Raw genomic sequence first — 21,626 nt, 5'->3', positions numbered from 1 at the left:
CTGTCCTTTGCCCACATCTAAAGCCATGACGAAGATGAATGCTTGGGTCGTTTGCTGGTGCATCACTTAAGAAACCCAACATGTCAGTGCGTCAGGCCAGTGATTTATCAATAATACAAATTGAAGTAGAGAGAAGTACATCCTGCCGTTGATTTAACCCCATTAATTTGTTAACTGGTTTAATCAATAAATAAAACACATTCGTGGTCTCACAATCCTCTCTGCCTTTTAATCGGGTTACCAAATGTTCCTGTCTGCAATTCATTGTGTACACCTTCTAATTCCATTATATAAATCATATTTATGTTATTATTATTGTGAAGTGTAATTGGCACTCCATCTTAGGGTCTTCCTTAAAATGTCAATTACATCTTAAAAACGTGTTTTAAGCCAGTGCACCATTTTCTGTCCTTGTGTGCTTTGATATGAAAATATTTTGCACGGCTAATGTGGTCTGATTAGAGGAAGCAATTGTGTGGAAGAAGGTAGCCATGCTTTCAGTGTAGAAAAGAGAGAAAGAAAGAGAGAGCGAGAGAGAGAAAGAGAGAGAGAGAGAGAGAGAGAGAGAGGTGGTGGGGGTAGGGGCTTTTAAACTGTCACCTCACTGTCTGTGGGCATGATGGTGAGAGAGCCCCATGCTGACCAGCACCCCTCAGCAGCTCTCAGTGAGAGCAGGTCCGCCTGAGGTAGCAGTTAGCCTACACTTCCAACAAGGTTCCAGCTCTATTTGAGTATGTGCAATCTGTATGTATGTGTGGGTGTGTGTATGTATGTATGTGTGTGTGTGTGTGTGTGTGTGTGTATTTTTTTTCTCTCTCTCTCTCTCTTTCTGTGTGTGTGTGTGTGTGTGTGTGTGTGTTTCTGCATATGTACTGTATGTATGTGTGGAGAAATAAAAAAAGAAAGACAGTTTGATGTGAAAACCTCAGACACCAGGTGTCTTATTTATTTTTTCCTCCAAACATGTTTCAGTGGCTCAATGGCTTCATTTTTCTGTTAACTGACTGTTGTGTTGTCTTGATATAGCGCGAGTCACTTTACATTGCAAATGATCACACACACAAAAAAAATAAACAAACAAAAAAAAAAGCCCACTATCTTCCACAGGGCCCGGCCTTCACACCTCCGCTTCCTCCATCACTGGCTGTTTTTGGAGTCTCGGTATCTGTCGGCCGCCACATTCCCCAAATCTTTTGGCCATGATACTCTCCTTGGCTTACCCACCCAAGGAACTAGAGAGGGGGGCAGCTTAGCTTAGCCTCTTTTCTTCCTCTCTTCTGGAACGGTTTTGAACAAGGGTGGAGAAAAATGGGGGGAGACTCAAGTAAACACTGAAATAATGAAATAATGATCAGCGGTGACAAAGTTGATGCATCTGAGCAGAAGAACGTTCACACACACGATGAATTATGCATGCAGGCCTTGGGCTATAGATTAAGGGTGAATATTCATTAATTTGTTTGCCCTTTGGGAGGTGATGCATATTCAAACAAAGCCACGCGTGCCTCCCTTGTTTGCCAAGTTTGTCGTCGAAGGACGCAGGCCTGTAAATAGAGAACAAACCCAAGGTGTCTCCCCATCAGCTCTCCAAGCCACAGTGCACACATGTACACACATGCACAAACACACACACACACACACACACACACACACACACACACACACACACACACACACAACACACACACACACACACATCCATATATACACATTCTCTCTTAGACACACATAGACTTGAAGATGCCTTGCAAACACCAGGACATCACGTCAAGCTCCGCAATGGCGCTTAAACGGTTTAAGCCGGTCTTACCCACTTTGCAGAAGTGACCCACCTAGCTCTTTAAGTGCTAAGTCACTACTGTTTGGCAAATCCTATTATGGAGCTGGACAGAAGTTGGTCTCATTTGACAGATCGGACGAGGCAGCCCTCTGTTGCCCAGGTCAGGACTAATAAGCCTCAAAATAACCCAGGGCCCAGCTCTAAACGAGGTGGCCGCCCGACGCAAACGAGGATCACGTCGCCCAAGCAAAATGAGTCAGCAAGGAGATCAGCAATGACGTGCGACATGGCGGAACAGCTCACCCCCCACCCCCCCAAATAAGAAAATACTAAAAGAAAAGAATGCACACCATGGTTTCAGAGCACTGTTTTTTCCCTGCAGTTAGTGCTTCTGAATGCAGTGGGTATACAGCACAGTTGGGACAAATTTAATAATTTTGTGGTCATTTTCTGAGGGTAAATGTGATATTGTGAAATTCTGATGGGGGGAAGACTGTATTAGTGTACGTGAAAGGAGTTACACATTAGGCAGTCCAGTTGTGGGAGTGTAGATTTAGATTTATTTACATTCAGATGAGATGTCCATTACCATATAAATGATCCTCTATGACCACTGTAAATAACTACGCTACCTCCCACACCACACTCTCTCTCTCTCACACACACACACACACATACACACAGCTCAGCTAGCTCCATGCTGTTTTGAGCAGCCACTTGCCTATTTGCATCTTGTAAGACCACCTCTTATTCAACCATGTTTATGTGCCGTGTGTGTGTGTGTGTGTGTGTGTGTGTGTGTGTATGTGCAATGGGGGGGTGAGGCCTAAAAACTGCTATTAAGAATAAATTGCTTTTGTTTAGGAAATGATTTGCAAATACTTTATGAACGACCTCTAGCCAGGCGTGCCCTCAGAAAGAGAGGGGGAGAGAGAGAGAGAGAGATAGAGAGAGAGAGAGCGGGAGAGGAAAGGGAGGGAGATGAATGACTCATTAAGCGTAGATTGATCACGAGTCGCCGGCTTGCGAGAACATTTCATCATTAATATTTCAATTTAATTATTCTGCAGGCACTGCACCCGTTGTTGACTCGGAGCTTCTAATTGACACGTCACACGTGATGTATGAATTATTATAATGAAGGGTCATTTGAATTTCCAAGGCTGTATTGTTTTTTGTATTTTTTCTGTATTTTTTGTAAACAAAAACACTGTGGCTATGCAGAAGCTATACATCAAGGACTCTTGCATATTAAATACTGTCAATCAATGCACATCCCTGGTCAGCTTCATATATCAGATTTGAACATGCGCTTATTTGGATTGGCCATTCACAACTGCTGTTCTTATGATTATCTCACTGCCTTCTCTACCTCTGGTTGTTGCTGAAGTGGATTTTGTGGTACTGGTGTTGGCCAAAGGTGTAATGATGACCTAGATTGTCTCCTCATGAGTTGCTTGGGGATGTTATGAGATAAGAATATGTTGGCGTTCCGTCATTGTTAACACTTTGTTCTGTGTGGCATTCACTATCAGTGCAGCCATTTGTCAGTGGTTAGGGGTCGATGAGTATCTCCTCTTGTTTCTCCTCACGTGAGCCTCATGTCACCTGGCCTCAGTGGAACACAAGTGACAGAGGGACAATTTCATTTCCTTAAGCCCGGTGGAATCAATGGGCGCTGGGCCAGCCAGAGAATCTGATCACGATTGTTTGCGCCGCACAAATCCTCACACAGAGGGTTCTAGAAGCCTTCTCCCTTTATGACATCATCTGCTGGAACTGTTTTGAAATTCCACACATCCTTTTCAGTTCTTCTATAGGTTAGCAGTAGTAGTGATAAAAGCGGTAGGTTTATGTATGGTTTGCTCTGGATCAGCAGAGTTCTGTTTGACACTCATAGTGTTAGTGTGATGGACCAGAGCACTGATACGAGTTGAACCTGGTACTTTGAGTGTAATGTGATGCTCATTAGTCGGATTAATGTAGGCTATCCTAGATACATTTCAGGCATTCTGACCCATCAAAGCCGTAAGATTAGTGAACTGTGGAATAATGCAGGAACTTTCTGCACCATTCTGAAGAGCCATATGATAAACAGTTGCCTATATATGTAGATGTGTGTGTGTGTGTGTGTGTGTGTGTGTGTGTGTGTGTGTGTGTGTGTCTGTCTGTGTGTGTGTGTGTGTATACATTTACATTTTTTCAGGAGTTCTGGAGGTGAATTGAAACCTGCGCATCAGCATGTCCTAATCCCATGCAGTGTAATCTGGGATTAGGCTCTCCCGCGCCGTGCCGCGCGGGCTCAGGACAGATCGTGCGTGCGTGCGTGCGTGCGGGCCCCCGTGGCTGAGGGGCAGAGGCCGTCTCCAGGCCGCGTTACTGGGGGAGGAGCCTGGGAGCCGCACTGCCATCTCCTGATTGGTAGTTGACGACATGTGTGTGGTCGGGGGGAGGGGCGGGGAGGAGAGGGGAGGAGAGAGGACAGGTGGGGGTGGGGGGGTTAAGCTGCAGGGGCTCGGTCAGGCTAGTGCTAAGGCTGCTGGGATAGAGCTTTAAAATGATCCCACATGACAGGACTGAGGATGCACGTTTCACCCTCAGACGTGGAGTAAGCCTCCTTATTAGGCAGCCTGGGCTGTAAATTGGGCTGTTACACAACGCAGAGAGGCATCTTAGGCCCCCTGCCCCCCAAACCTGGCAAACTAATTACCCTGACCAGAGGAGCGCACCATATGTCACCCATAGTGGGGCAAACTTGGCAGGGGCTATTAAAGCTGAATGACAGGAAGAAATATGACATGTTAAATTATGTTTCAAAAATTCATATGAGAAACACTTTTGAACAGCATTACATCTTATATATTGTATCATAATTATATTAATATACATAATTTACAGTGTTCTTGTTTGATTATGTCTTGGCATTGCTCCTGTCTGTGGTAGAAAGGTTATGTTCGTAAAGAAAATATGAATATGGTTCCCAGATCAATCAGGCCCTAATTGGGGCCAGAGCCATCAGTATCATTGCAATCTATATTACCAGCTAAGCATTACAAATCTTTCATAGATACCTAAGATGCTGTGTATGATTAGTGCTGTGTAAGGATGAAGCATTCTACATTTGTATGTCATATTTTGATAAATAATGAATGAATAATGTAATACACTGTCCCCACATTTCTGAGATCCCTTTGTATATGTATGTTTTTTGTGTAATGTTTGTTGTGTGTTTTTATTTCTAAGTTTTATAGCTCTTTTTTTGCTACAGATATGTTAGATGCTATTCTTTCCGTTGTCTTTTTCTCCCCTGATGTCTAAAGTCAGGTCAGGTGTGTATCTCCTTCTCTGGACACACTGAAGGGCAGGGGGAGGGCGCAGCATGGGCAGGGGGTGCTAGGAATCTGTGTGTGTCCGTGGGGGAGATGATTGTGCTCACGGCTGGAGGCATGATGTGCAGCCGGCCTGGGGCCTGCCACCTTCACCTCACACACACTCCAAAACACACACACACACACACACACACACACACACACACACACTCCAAAACACACACACACACACACACACACAAACACACACACACACACACAAAAACACACACACACACACACACACACACACACACACACACACACACACACACACACACACACCGAACAAACATATGCACACAAGTGTAAACACACACACAATTATGCTGGTGTTCGTCTGAGTACATATACACACATATACACACCTATGGATGCACTCACGCAGGGTCAAAGCTGTAAGGGATTGATATCAACAATGTCCTAAACTTGGTGTAAATTGACAAAGGACCACAGTTGAAAATCAGTTTTAATGTTTTCATAGTAGGGGGGCTTGGGACACACATTGCCTATTTCAGAGTTTGGGGGAGGCATGCCCTGTCCCCTAGTGCCCACTGCACACCACACCCTTGAACACACACACACACACACACACACACACACACACACACACACACACAGCCCCCCTCTGCGGCACATGGCTCAGACCTAATCCTAGAGGTGAAAGGTCAGTAGGGTGGAGCGGGTGGGGGCGTCGCATGCTGTCTCAGGGGCTTATGGGGCAGATGGGCACCCTGCGTCTCATTACCACACCAACGACCTACACCACTATCACACACACACACACACACACACACACACACACACACACACACACACACACACACACACACACACACATACACACACACACACATGTATCAATATACCCATGATATACTCTCATTAATAATACACACATACACACACGCTCATGCAGTCACACCCAAAAGGTATATGAATACACATACAAAAACATATGCACACAAATGTGTACGTACAACATGTACAACAAACCATTACACACATACAGTATGTATACAGACACACAGGGCTCAGATATGCAAGAAAGACAGAACATCAAGGCCTTAATATCTGGACTACAAACAAGGTGGACATGCACTTGGAGTGAGCTCTTGCCCGTCTAGTCTAGCATTGACTATCTTACTCCATTTCTGCAGTTTTGCTGTCTTGCCAGTTTGTTTCACATTACTTGGTCTCAGTCATACAGGAATGAGGCTGGTCAGCAAAGGGTTTTTTAGTATGTAAGCATCTATATTATGTAGCAACAGATATTGAAATGCATGGGAGTATGTGACTTTACAATTCTGAATCAAACCTTCATTTGTAAAATCCTGGAATGAACCATCAGCCATATAATTTCTCCACAATATAGAATAAAATATAGAATATAGAATAAAATATAGAATATGAAATATAGAATATAGAATAAAATATAGAATATAATAGAATATAAAATATAGAATATAGAAAAAAGCATAGACATGAACATGCACACATACACTTTAAAAGTGTTATTGAGAATTAAGACCTTTGACATTTGATGAATACCTCATTAGTTTTCACTGGCACTGTTGGCCATCAGATGCTGTGTTGCATTATCAGATCTTTAAATGGGTGACCTTTGAAGTGCCGGGTGCTTAGCCTTCCTGTTGTAAGATTCTCCATCGATGTTTTCACTGACGGTTCATTGAGCTCTTGTTCTGTATTTAATTTAAGCAGATACTTCAGCGTACCGGCGTCAAAACTCTATCTGTCATCCCAGAGTGACATTTTCAAATGAGGAATGTGTAATGAGCATGCATGGAGGAAAACCGAAAAGTGTTTTTCTTTTCCTTTCTTTTTTTCTTTGTTGCAGGCAATCAGTGAGTTACATAACTCCAAAACTGAATCAGACTGTGCCAATTTGTTCCATTGTATTTTACATCTGGTGCACCAGTGTGTGAGTTTTCTAATAATCGCCCCCCTCCCCTCCCCTTAGTGATGGACATATAGGTTAATGCAAGGCGAGGATACGGCAGGCCTGTGGACACAGCAGAAATGAGATTGAATACTAGCCACCAGCATTGTGCATTGTTCCTCAGGCTCCTCATTTGGAGATGATTTGCTATGAGGATTTTACGCCTTGTAGGATGCCCCCCCCCCCCCACACACACACACACACATACACACACACATACCTGTACTCATCAAGAAGCATACACACCCCTCTCAAAACCAAGAGTGTGAGGGTGGACACAATCCATCATTTTATTTATGGAACAGTCAAATGTTTCCTTGCTGATGTGTGGCCTCACTCTGAAAACAAACAAACAGGCACAAAAGCAATGTCAAATATTTGCCTCTGTAGCCTGTTGTGTTCCGAACATGAAACATTAAAACAGTTAAGCAGGTTTTTTTTCTGTGTGTGTGTGTGTGTGTGTGTGTGTGTGTGTGTGTGTGTGTGTGTGTGTGTGTGTGTGTGTTTTGTACTGAACAGAAGAAAAACTTTGAAGAGTTTAACCACGGTAGTGTCTCAGGCTGCGGAGCTGAAACAGTGAGTGTGGTTTACATCGGTACTTTTCAACAGGTCTCTGTGCTGCTGGAGAAGTCAGTGGTCTTAATGAATTGTAAACATTAAGAAATGAAAATGAACTAGGCAGAAAAGCTAGCTGAATGTATACAAATCATGCCTTTTTATTTGTCTGGAATAAAAGAACAACAGTTCGTCAACAGTGAGACTCCATATGTATCACGTTGTATTTATAGTATAAGAATATATACTATTTTGATCCCGTGAGGGAAATTTGGTCTCTGCATTTATCCCAATCCGTGAATTAGTGAAACACACAGTGAACACACATTGAGGTGAAGCAGTGGAGTGAGCTGCCTGCTACAACAGCGGCGCTCGGGGAGCAGTGAGGGGTTAGGTGCCTTGCTCAAGGGCACTTCAGCCGTCCCTACTGGTCGGGGTTCGAACCGGCAACCCTCTGGTTACAAGTCTGAAGCGTTAACCAGTAAGCCACGGCTGCCCCAAAAAATATGGAACGCTTCACGAATTTGCGTGTCATCCTTGCGCAGGGGCCATGCTAATCTAGCATAGGTCACAGACTGTTACAACTTGAAGGAGTATATTTATTCTCTTATTTTACTGTAAGCTCCCTCTCGCATGTCCTGGAGGCCTCATAAGTATTATCATGAGGGTATCTGGGTAACTAAAGACAGCTGAAATCCAGCATTTCTGTTTTTACGAGCTCAGCAAGGCTCAGATCATCGACTCAACAAAGGGGATTTTTTTTGTCATCTAGCAACAGAGGTTTTAGTTGCTGTGATGTGAGTGTGGGATTATGGGAGATGTGTGCGGACTTACATGCTCTTCAATGAAAATTTTATTTCATATATCCAGGCCCATTTGGACTGAGGGAAGGGTGGGCGGGGCGGGGGGGGGGGGGGGGTGGCGACCGGTATCATTTCTCAGAAATGAATGGCAAGCAGGTTTGGGCTCTGATGACTTGTTTGTTTGCTGTTTCTATTCCAAATGTTTTGGGTTTTTCTCTCTCCCAATAATCTGCTTGCATTGCCTACCCTCCACCCCCCCCCTTTTCAAATGGGGTATTAAAATACTCCAATTTTAAAGAATTTAATGCATCATAATCTGCTTTCCGAGCACGGATTAGATTTTTTCACATTAGAACAAATCAGGCGAGGATGGCACAAATGGCACAGGCTGAGGGCTTTGAATATATCAATTTATCCCTATATTACTTTCCCTGTTGGCTTGCACAAGAGGGACGGTAATGGGCAGTAGCTGGGCCTGTGTTTTTACATGGGAGTGCAGATTACTCATGAATGCAGCCAGAATGGATATCAGACCCAGCGCTTGATTGCAAACGTTCAGCGCTTATTGCTTCCCTTTCTACACCCTGCTGCTTACTCAAGCTCCAGAGAGATGGGAATGAACACAAGCACAAGCACAGGAAATACAGCACATGATTACATACACAGTGCAGGATATGTAGCCTATAGTATACCTATATATACCTACAGTATATATATATATATATATATATATATATATATACACTCCCGGTCAAATGTTTGGGGTCACTTAGACATTTCCATTCCACTCCATTATAGACAGAATACCAGCTGAGATCAGTTGCATTGTTTAATCAAGGCAGCAGTTATCAGATTACATTATGTGCTTACATAATTGCAAAGGGTTCTTGACTTATGTAGAAAGAAAAATCTTTAATGCAATATCTACATTGCCCATTATGTGAAACACTTGAGTCACAACATCTCTGCAAGCCGGTAAGCTCCACAGCACTCAGTATCTGCACCTATGGTAACAGACATCGCTGCTGACCCCGCTAAACTAAGCTCAGGTGCTCATCATCGGTCTGAATCACAGGTACCACAAAGGTCACCAGGGAAGACTGATGTCCGGGGCTCGTGTACACGTTTATGGACTTCTGACACGGGTGAAGTGTGTGCTGGTGGGTTGGGGGCAGTAGGGGCAGGTAAGGAGACAAGGGCGCCAGGGCCGTGTGGGTGACGTGCAGGGAGGGGGGGGGGTTATGGGGGCTGACAAGGCTTGGGGTCGTCGCTGTCAGGAGTGCAGGGGCTCAGCAGGCTGTCTGTCAGTCACCAGGGGCAAAACTAGAGGAGACGGGAAATGGAATGGGTTTTAACGCCGGCCACCCGCAGGTCGGCAGTGACAGCCCTGTTCTTCAATTACAGAACAGCACTGAACACAAACACACACACACACACACACACACACACACACACATACATACATACATACATACATACATACATACATACATGAACACACACACACACACACACACACACATACACATGCATACAGACACATACATACAGACAAATACACAAACGCACACATGATATCTATGCCCCTTGAAGTCAATACCCAATGCCATTTAGTACCCAGTTAGTCAAAAACCAACCTACCTGGTCAACAGCATTGCATAGTGCAATATTACGCGTTCCAGACATTCATTGGCAATGTCTGAGACTTCATTGTCCATATTATAAGTTATAACTGCATTGTGTTTCTTTAAGAATAAAATTTAACAGCATTATTGAGACCACTACATAGATAGACAGCATCAGAATGACTGTAGTGGACATTGTATTTGATTTATTGCTGACTTTTAAATGCGAGGAAACATCTTTCTTTTTTTTGCACCGCATTAAGATTAACGGCTCATATTTTAGGGGTCACACACTGTACTGGTGCCCACTGGTACTCTCCTGGTATTGAGATTTAATTGAAAGCTATATTTTATAATTCTTAACACAGCTTTGCCGTGACTTAATGGCTATCAGAATGACAAAAGTCACAACAGCACACACTCAGATAAAACAGTCAGAGATTGATAAAGACCCCCCCCCCGCTAAAGACACACTCACAATGGACACTCTCACACAATGGGCCAATGGGCCTCTGTTGATAACCATTTATATGTTTATAAATGTGCTCCAAATAAGTGGGTTATCTAAGACTGGAGACTGCAGCTGAATCCTATGCATTTTAATGTGACCCCAGGAAGAATAGACCCCTGGCCATACAATAGAATAGATTTAGGATAAGTCAATACTACGGCAGATTGACCAGCTGGACCCCTTTACTTATTGACCTAGGTCAGCAACCGATTTAGATCCATTTTCCTCATGAGATTATTTAATTACATGCCTGTTTTAAATAAAGAGGGATGGTTATTTTTTTATTATCATTCCATTTAATTATTTTATCACTTCTTCAGTTCTCTCATTTTCTCACTTGGTCTATTAAAAATGTGAAGGTTCCGGGTGAAGGGATTGTGTTTCGTATAACTGATTTGTTACACAGTATGAGACGAATGTGCAGGCCGCGTTCGCATCTTCATGTCAGCATTATGAGTTTGGAGAGGAGATACCCTCGAGCAAATCCATTTCTTCATATATTCTTTTTTAGGAGGAAGTCTGAACCATCCGATTGCTTTCCCTGCAGTTTTTCATTCTCCCCTTTTTAGCACACGTGTGTCCATGGAAGTGCATACACAAAAGGAAATCGGACTCGCTTAATTGGTTCCTTTCTGACTTTGTATGCCGCTTGAATCTTAACTCTCTTTTCTTAGCTTTTCATTCACGTGTTACATAAATGGCTTTTTTTTGTGGTCATCATACGTCAGTAAGTTTCTGAGTAATTGTGCCGTTGTTTGATTTCCTGAATGCTGTGATTTCAGCTTCTCCATCTCATCCTCAGTGTCCCCACCTCACTACCCTCCCCACCTTTACCACCCACCACACACCTCATCTGGGGTCTATTTGGTGGGCTGAATTGGTAGCCAAAGCCTGGTGTTTTAACACTGAGCATCAGCTTGACAAAAGAAAATCCCCCCATACACACACACACACACACATACACAAACACAGATTTCTCCTCCCCATCAAAATATCCATCCACGGCTCCTTCAGCCCCTGCTCCGTAATGGACATGTTTACCGTTTGACCAGAGAAATGGACTGTCAGGTCTAAAGCACGCCTGCCTCGCAGGTTTCAGTGCTGGGCCTTTATTGTCAGTTGGTGAATGCTTGGCTGGAACAGCATAATATCCCGAGAAGACTGTGCAGTCATGCTAACGCACATTGTTCCATTTACAGAGCCTGCTCTTTGCACTAGGATGCTTTTGACAGGTGTGCCGCTTGTGTAAGCTCAAATATTTATAATCACTGTGACTACTACTGTTTGATGCACACAAAGCCATTTGAAGGTTGCTGTGCAGTCATTTATGTCTGTGGGTGATGTATATCGGTATTCCTCTGCAGAAATACGTGGTTGAAAATGTTTGATTATAGCTCTCTCAACCTCTCTCTTTCAAACTCGCTCTTCCTGTCTCTCTCTATCTATCTTTCTCTATCTTTCATTGGTGTGCACTGTCCTGGAAAGTATTATTCTTTCATCTTAATTCAATAACTACTAAAGAGGCCTTACAGGAACTTTGTTCATTTACCATTTGTTCATTTATCAGACTTTCATTCCTCTTATGGGTTAATAATTGTTTTTGGCAAGACAGAATTACATAAAGCATTTACCCTTCAAAAATAAACAGCACCTTTGTTTGAGATAGAGTCCTCTCTGAGCGTTATATATACATTTTTAAAAGGTTGTTTTTTTGTTGTTGTTTTTGTTGTTTTTTGCCTTTAAGTGCATACAGTACTCCAACTCACTGAACTTTCAGTGAATTCCACCGGAGTCGTGTAAGGTCCAGATCCCCTTCGGTTGGACTTCATCCCGCTCTCCCTTTCTCTCGGCTTTCAGATCCATGGAGGCATCCTCTGATGAAATACACAGCATGACTGGGCACTGAGGCCCAGCAAACTGTCATCTTCATCTTTACCCTTCCACTCTCAATGCAAAAATGGATTTTATTATTCATTACTATTATTCATATATATCCGCTATATTTTTTCATTCAAATCTCCACGCTTTGGAAAAGCCCTGGGCTAAGTATTTGTGATAGATCTCCATAGCCGGTGATAGGCAAGGCTTTTAGTGGTCTTTCATAACAGAGCCACACAAAGGCAAGTGGAGCCATCATTCTGCAAACGTCACCATTGTTCTCTTAATTCACTCGGAAGGATCCGGGTCAACCCATAAAGCCAACTTCATAGGTTGGTGTCAGAACTTTGCTTAAGTCCACATTCAGAGAAAATGACAGACTGGGAATGGCTTTTGAAAAGTTTTTGGGACCAAGGAAGAAGAATATGTCGAATATATACCAGGGTGAGGAATCATTTTAACAATCGCACACTTAAATTACGTTTCAGGCCCTCCTAGAACTAATATAATTTTAAGCATCCTGTAGGCCAGCATCACAAGTGGCTGCCATAGTCACATCTTCATTTAAAGTGTGTTAATCAGAGGAACACTGCAGGCTATGTTGTAGACCACCCACTGGAACAGTAATGGCATTTTGCCTTTATTTGATCAGGACTTGAGATTTTTCATTTTCATGAAAAATGTTGCCAGTGAAGTTGTGAATATTTCAAGCTGTCAAGTAATTAATGAGTGAAATACCAACAGCCAAGCTGAAGTTGGGACAAATGTGACGGCCTACACATAACATCAGATGAGAAACAATTGTCTTAAATATCCTGCGTATAAATCGTAGAGTACTACTGGACTATCTCACATCTACACATCATAAAAAAATGAAAAATGGCTGAAAATTGACCCTGTGTATTACATATTTGTATTGTTTTTTTTTTCCATTAAATTGCACTGGGCAGACATAAAAGGCTAAAGTCACAGAAGAATAAACTTGTCTTACCCACACAATTGCAAAAAGAAGATGCACTCTCCTCAACAGGCCTACTAAAATGGCTATTCTACTCTGTGTGTGTGTGTGTGTGTGTGTGTGTGTGTGTGTGTGTGTGTGCGTGCGTGTGTGTGTGTACGTGTGTGTGTGTGTGTGTGTGTGCGCGTGTGTGTACGTGTGCGTGTGCGAGTGTGTGCGTGTGTGTATGTGTGTGTGTGTTAAGGGAGGGAGTGTGGGGCAGTTGTGCCTTACCCTACATGGGAAGCTACCCGGTGAAGGAGAATTAATCTGGTCCAAACAACCTTTTATTTTCTCCAGAGCGCCTTGTCAGCCTTGACTAAAAGCAATTTGTTTTTGGCCCACTTCTATCGGCCCGGGTACAACTCTGAAAGCAGTGTGGCATGTTGGTTAGGGTAGAGATGAGGAAAAAAACACTGTTTTAATCAGATTAGTCTTGGCTAAAATCCCAAACCAAGGCTGAAGTGCAGTGCTTGTGGTTTCTCAACGGCTTAGGCTAAGTCTGTACCATGGAAATAATCTACTTTTAAAACCCAGGAAACAAATCAACTATGCTAAGGACATAAGTCGCAGTCATTAGGGAGTGATTAGGATAAACATTTTTATACACTGTGCATGCTTTTGTGTGTGTGATTGTGTGTGTGTGTGCGTGCATGCTGGTGCCCACGGTCTGGACGGGACATGATGAAATGGACCATAGGTGCTTGCGTCGTCCAGACGAGAAGATTCAACACACATTCTATATGCTTCTTTCTTAACATAAACACACACACACACACACACACACACACACACACACAAAGACACACACGCTCCATTAGCAAAAAGGACACCGCAAAGTAAGAAAGAGAGATAAACTGATGCAGGTGTTTTTATTTGGCAGGATTCTACACGGCTTCCTGGTCGATCTCTATTGCACTTCACAGGTGCCTGCATGATATAAATCCCTGGGCCCTACATAATGCAGAACATTAAACCACATATTGGAATATTGGACATAACGTTCTATTCCACTTTCTCTCAATGCACAAGACATTCTGCCCACCTTGCCCATAGTTTAAATCAGGCCCCTTTGGCTTTAGGCAACTCTCACAGAGTCCACCATTGTAGTTATACGGAGTATTTTCTTCCCATTTGTTTAAAATGTTCTAATTAGTTCCACAACTACAAGATCCACAACTACAGTCACAATTTATGGTGACCAGTTTCATGCCTATACAGTGTCACACATATACGCGTCTGGAATGTCTGCAAGTGGTGTGTGCACGCCCCACGCACACTGCGCGTGTGGCGCTAATTTCATCATCAATGCGGCTTGCGGGGGCAGCAATCACTGACAGTGCGTGAGTAGTTTAAAGTAGAACCACTTTAAACAATTAAGGGGACCATTCATGCTTTAGGAGTCATGAAATCAGGGTAGAAATTATATATTTTTTGGATTTCAAAAGACACACATTTTACTTCTAAGTATTTTAACTGCAAACATTGATTCTAAAATTCCAAGTTATATGAACTTTTAAAATAAATGAAATCTGAAATATATGTATGCTTGTGTATGTATTATTTGCAAATGATACATAGGTGTCAATTATTTTACCAAAATGGGAAGAGGTACCTTTAACAATCACTCTGTTAAAGGTGTGGCTCAGCTGAATGTCACTGGGTGCATATAAGAAAAAGCCATTCCACATGCACATCAGAATCAGGCAACTTAGTAGTTCACTACATATAGTACATTACATTTGATTTGATTGGATTTCTTTGAGGTTCGAAACTCAGATCGCTGAATTGTTTCTCATTTGTTAAAGAGTGGAGTGGAAGTGTTGGGGTAGAAAATGTTGCCAACAGCCACAAACAGTGATGTGGTTTGATTATAAATTTGATTGTCTAGACCCACAGTAATGTCAACTATCCAGAAAATAATTCATGGAATTATTATTATTATTATTATTATTATTACTGTTATTATTATGTAAATACATTAACTGTTAGCAATAGATTAGACATTCAATTAAGCAGTAAGACACACATGAGATATTTTACTGCTGTAATGTAATGTCAAGCATGTAGCTTGGGCTTTTATTATGAAGCACAATAGCAAACTGGCAGGAAACATTGAAAAACACACCAGAGGTGGCAGCCTTTTTCCGACATGACACAGACATCGCCATGACATTACAGCAGGGCCGCCTCTAGGGAGCATTGAGTCTTGCCCACCCAAACAAAGCCAAGATGTAGATGAGTTGGTGTTGAGTCTAATGGTAGCTAGCTGGTACATAACTGTGCAGTATGTACGTTAGGTAAACATCCCTCCTGATGCCTTAGGAGACGTACACACACACACACACACAGTCTAACTTCCCATCCACATAAACAAACACACACCTTCCCCTCCCACATACACACACCAACACTACCAAAAAAACAAAAACAGAAAAAACACACAAAAAAACACAAACACAAAAGAAAAACCTGCATGTTAAACAAACTATCAAACTATCACTCAAACCCCATGCCAAATATGCAAACCATACACTAATGCTCAGCCTTTCACTCAGTTATTAATTTCACAGAACACCACACACAACTACCTAAAACAAAAATCTAACAGGAGGCTAGAAAATATTTATTTTTAAACACAACCTATCAAAATGCTGCACTTATTCACCATTGCCTCATTCACTCTTCACATGTGTACACTTGTGTATAATCAGTTGTAAATGACTGCTAACTGTAATAAGTTTTATTTGGAATATAGATTGTTGTTTAGTTTTCTGTGTAGGCTTGGTTGAATGCAATGTAAAATAATAAGTAGGCCTAGAATCCAACAAAAGCCCAAACCGCTACTACAAGCATTAAGCACACACTGTACTTTTGAAACCTGTAAATTCAATCTCATTGCTGTCAAGCTCTGAAACACATACTGTAGGCGTGAACACCCATCTCAACGTGTTTGTGTGTAGGTCACTTTTTATCCTGCATTACCATCTCAACGCGTTTGTGTGTAGGTCACTTTTTATCCTGCATTACCATCTCGACGTGTTTGTGTGTAGGTCACTTTTTATCCTGCATTACAGCAGCCATTGACCTACATACAAAATTGAATACCCCCATTCGGATACTGTATTTAGCTGTTAGTGTCTTACAAATATCCTTAGGAATGGTTTGTTTTAAAGTACTCCCAGTCCCTAGTCATCACACTGCACATACATGTAAATAGAAAGCACAAGCAAATTAAAAAAACATTTTCATCTTTGATACCACATGTGCAGCATTGAGAAAACAGGCTGCAAAATCTAATCACACACTAGCCTACTTTATAGAAATGGCCAGCAGTGGTATTGTTTCCAGAGAACACAAAGTGATGGACACGCATTTTGGGTCAGGTATTCATAGATGCTACTAAGTCACTTTAAGGAGCGCCGCCATATTTGTGTCCGTTCTTGTATAGTATGACAGTGAACAGTGAACAATTTAGCTCATGTTGCACGACGTTGGACTGGAGCAACGCGAGCTGTTTTCCCAAGATGGCGCCTGCTTGTATATGTGAACGGTACTGTTTCTAAACTATATTTTTTAACTAGATGTACCGCATAGCGGTACATCCCCCCCCATGGATGAAATTCTACAAAACTTGGCATACTCCCAGATAATGTCAAGTTAATCATACACATGAAATTTGGTGCAGTTCTGAACATCTTAAAGGGGTGGTTCAGGATTTTGGACATAAGACCTCATTTCCAAGTAAGCAAGTGTGATATTTATCAGTGGAGACCGTTTTCAACACGTTTCATCCAGTCCTTCTAATTGCAGAGTTCGCAGGTGCTAGGCTAGCGCAAGTCAACGGTATGTGCTAGCCTGCCACTAAAGACAGTCTTACCCACTCTAAACTACACCTGAGGCAAATTCCAGACAATCGATGTAAATGTCTGTGTTGATAGAATAGTGTAAGAAATACAACTACCCTTGCATCGCGTTGCAATAGTTATACTTTGGTCCCTGAAGTTGTTAGTAGTCATTTTGCAACTCAGCGGCGGACTGCTATTACCAAGGCTACTACTAGGTATCCCCATTGGAGTGCGCTTTATTGTTTACTTTTCGGCGCAGTACTACTAACCAGAGAAGTATAATTCCGCCGCTGCTAAGAAACTAGTCCCTCAAAATGTAATGCGATCGTTGAAATGCAAGGATAGAATAACGTTAGAAATAACACTATCAATACAGACATTTACATCGATAGTCTGGCGTTATAATTTATTTGCCTCGGGTGTACTTTGGAGTGGGTAAGACTGTTTTTAGTGGCAGGCTAGCACATACCGTTGACTTGCGCTAGCCTAGCACCTGCGAACTCTGCAATTAGAAGGACTGAATGAAACGTGTTGAAAACGGTCTCCACTGATAAATATCACACTTGCTTACTTGGAAATGAGGTCCTATGTCCAAAATCCTGAACCACCCCTTTAACTGAAGAGAGGGGCGATTAAAGCAGAATGATATTGCATTTTCATTTTTTACAGGGGGGGTGTAAATCACAAATGAGTGATTATGGGCTAGGTTGATACCCAAAAAATTCTTCATCCTCGGTGCCACGGTTCTGGTAGTTATTTAGGAAAAACTAAGGGCCCAGCGCGGGGGGGGGGGGGGGGGGGGGGGCGCGGGGAGTGGCCCCCAGGGACCAAACAATTTTTTTCCGTAAAAGTCTAGTGGGGCTACATACCCACCAAATTTCATATGCACCGGTGTTTCGGTGTCCCGGGTATCGTTGACCAAAAATACAGGAAGTACTGTAAAAAAAAAACTTTGACAATCACTATATGACCGCTTCACTAGCGGCGGTCATAATAAACTGTACACTTACAAAGTTCTCAATGCTTCGGTTTACATGTAGGGCCAATCTAGACGCACCCTAGCGGCAGCAAATTAACTCATTGAGTGCCAAAAACGTAATATTACGTTTTTCCTTCCCATGCGTTGAGTGCCAAAAACGTAATATTACGTTTTTAGCTTTTTTTTTATTATTACGAAACTAGACACTCTAACACACCTTATATGTGATTTTGGGAACTCTGTGATGAATGGAAATGAAATATATGACGATCGAAAACTCATGAAAACGCAAGATCTGGACATTTTATCTGGACGTTTGATCTTAACTCGACTTTTGATGGTTGCTGCTTTGTTTCGAATCAGTCACTGATTAGCCTATCAGTGACATGCACGCCAGGTCAAAATCAGGTCATTTATTTTCGTGGGTTTATCACTAGGTGGCAGGTCTCGTTAGATCTCTTCCCAGAAACTTTGTAGGCAACACTTCTCAGGTCAGGCGTGTAGAAATACACAGTTTGCACCCACTGAGAGCTTAAAGTCTCATCTTTCAAACGAGCCATTGTATTTGTTTCGCAATGTGCGTGTAAAATCATTGTGTGAGGTATGTACAAACAGGCCGCAATGATGTAAAAGCGCAAACTGCCTGTCGCAGGAGCTGAGAGTGGCAGAGTGGCAGTGCGTTTGTCATGTCATGCATATGCATTCATGGGAGGATCCAGGGGAAAGTGGGAGTTTAGCGTAAAAAGATGGGAGGGGAAGAGTAAATAGTGCCTACAGTAGTTATGTATTTCGCGGTATGTACAAAGACTGCTCCTGAAAGCGCACATCTATTTTGCGCCTAAATACTTCCGCCTTGTAAAAGCAGGTGTTAATCCAAATTGCAGTTCAGTGCGTCAATAAGCGAACCTTTCAAAGACAACAGAATCGCTATTTAGAGCACCAGTTTTTGTGGTGAAAGTATTTGTACTACCAAAAGCAACCTTAACTTTCGTTGGCATTTTTAATGTCTTACTTTCACGTCATTGACTTAAACTTTCCTACTTGCTAGATTTGACCAATCTTCCATAGCCTACATGCAAAGTAGTTTGAGTAGAACTACTGATCTTCATTATCTCCCTGCTTGTTTACATCTTATCATGTATGGTATTATTTCATGATCGCTAAACGTTTGATTCTTTTTAATGTTGTCATTAGTTAACTTCATTCAACTGCGCTTATGTAGGCGCTGTCATTCAGTTGTGGACGTTCGTAAATTGCGTTTATGGGCGGAGAAAGGCAGAGAAAGGCGCAGTTTACACTAAGGATTGAACGATTGATAAATACGACGGAAACTTGGGTCTGACAGCGTTTGCAATCTGCTGTGTGTCCATGTTGATGATATGGAATATGAATATGCTGTGGCTGTACAAAAATCATCAACAATGGTCTAGATTGTTGGCACTCTAGGACAAAGCTTCCGAAAACAGCTTGGCATTCAATGAGTTAAATTTGCTGCCAGGGCTAGTCTAGCAACTCTCCGTTGGCTTGTGAGCTCGAAAAATTAAACTTCTATCAGGCCAATCAAATCGTGTATAGAGTCGTTAGGCGGGCTTAACATAATGATTGATGGCAGAGTTGCAACGGTTTGGCTTGAATTCCCTGCTACTTGAAAACAAATAAGATAATGTTGCTGTTGGCGAACAGTGTGACACGAGTTAAGCTTTTATTAAGTTGGCAAAAGTTTGAACTAGCCAACTAGCTCCGCTGGTGGGAAACGCATAGGGACTCATAGCGCTGTCCTATTGCGTGCAGAGAGAATTTGAAAGACAACCGATTATCCCGCCCCTCGGACTGAGCACTGCGAACGGTGAGTGCCCAGACCCTACATTTTAATGTGGGTCTGGCTCGTCAGGCTAGGGCCAATCATTATGCTACCGTGGAAGTGTGGTGCTATTTTGAGCCTTGTTAGTGGTATAGAAATAGCGATTTCTTTTTACTTTACGTGTGCCCCGAAGACTAGCGTTATAAGCTAATTAGCGGTTTGTGATTAAAACTGGTCACGTTTGATTAGCATGAAAACATATCCCAGAGAACGGACAAACTAGGTACACGTGTTATTAACCCCTAGGTTCATTTTGTGCCGGAATTGTCCTTTAAAGCTGTTTATACAATCAGCTATTAAAGAATTTTGTCTTCGGAACGGAAGTTGGTCCAGGACCATCTTAACGAATGTTGGTCCAGGAACATGTTATGAATATTGGTCCAGGGCCATCATATGGAAGTTGATCCAGGGCCACTATCGGGAACGTTGGGAGTATTTTCTGAGAGGGGTGCGGATGTCAACAGGGGTCCGGGAAAAATCTTTGAAATTTTGACTGCTAAACACAGTTTTTAACACAGTTTTTGGCGGGACAGATATGGTTATGGTTATGGTTATGGATTTACCAGACGCCTTTGTCCAAAGCGACACATAAATACAAAACAACATAATAATATTTCAAATTGAACAGGGAACAGATTAAAATGTAGGTCAAATATAGTAAGGAGAATAGTTGTAGTACACAATAATATCAATTCAATCAATAGCCTAATAAAAAAGCAATGTAAAAAAGGGGAAAGGCAATAATAAAACAATAATGTCAATTCAATCAATAATATAAAAACAATGACAACATTAAGGAGAATATCAATAATAAACAATAATGTCAAATTAATTAACAGCCCAATTAAAATAAAACAACATTATATAAACCATAACACATAAGCGCTTAAACAACTAAGTATATGTTGAATAGGAATGTCTTTAGACCCCTCTTAAACGACCCAAAACTACCACAAGGTATACCAACAGAGAAATCAGTGCCGTCTTCTGTCTGACTCACGTGACGTGAACATCACTTCTTGACACGCTGCTTGACACTACCCCACATGGAGAAATGTTGCATGTTATCAATGGAGAGAACTTTTCAGAAATTATTTATTGTGCGAATGGGATAGCAAAACCATAGCTTTTGGTGAACGGAGATGCAGATCATCCCACTAATTCATTTGTTTGCACAACAGCCCGTTCTGCGTTCACTCCAGCGAGAGTGAAATAAATGTTTTAAAAGCTGTGTCATCACCATAGGCTATTTGCTACAATATTTACCTCTGTTACAACAAGTCGTGACTTATGCCCATTAAACTTTTAACTTAGGCTATAGGCCTACAACAGGCTAATTTCGAGTAGCCTAGGTGAGAGCCATGTGTGTATCACTGGGCTATTAATGCATGATAGGCCTAGGCTATAATAATCTATTTTGTAAGGAAATGTAAAAGACATAGGACTAGGCTAATGACATAC

The 21,626-nt window shown here is 42.1% G+C and overlaps 1 pseudogene; it reads right to left on the bottom strand.

The window, feature by feature from the left end:
* Positions 1–8,163: 8,163 nt before the first annotated feature.
* Positions 8,164–8,224, bottom strand: LOC143131865 (U6 spliceosomal RNA; annotated as a pseudogene).
* Between the last annotated feature and the right edge of the window lie 13,402 nt (positions 8,225–21,626).

The sequence above is a fragment of the Alosa pseudoharengus genome, unplaced genomic scaffold (genome assembly GCF_046254945.1).
Source record: "Alosa pseudoharengus isolate Yale_2024_CS ecotype anadromous, Long Island Sound unplaced genomic scaffold, YU_APseudo_1.1 YU_APseudo_1.1_scf_18, whole genome shotgun sequence".
Classification (NCBI taxonomy): domain Eukaryota; kingdom Metazoa; phylum Chordata; class Actinopteri; order Clupeiformes; family Clupeidae; genus Alosa; species Alosa pseudoharengus.
This window is presented reverse-complemented; position numbering and strand designations above follow the sequence as displayed.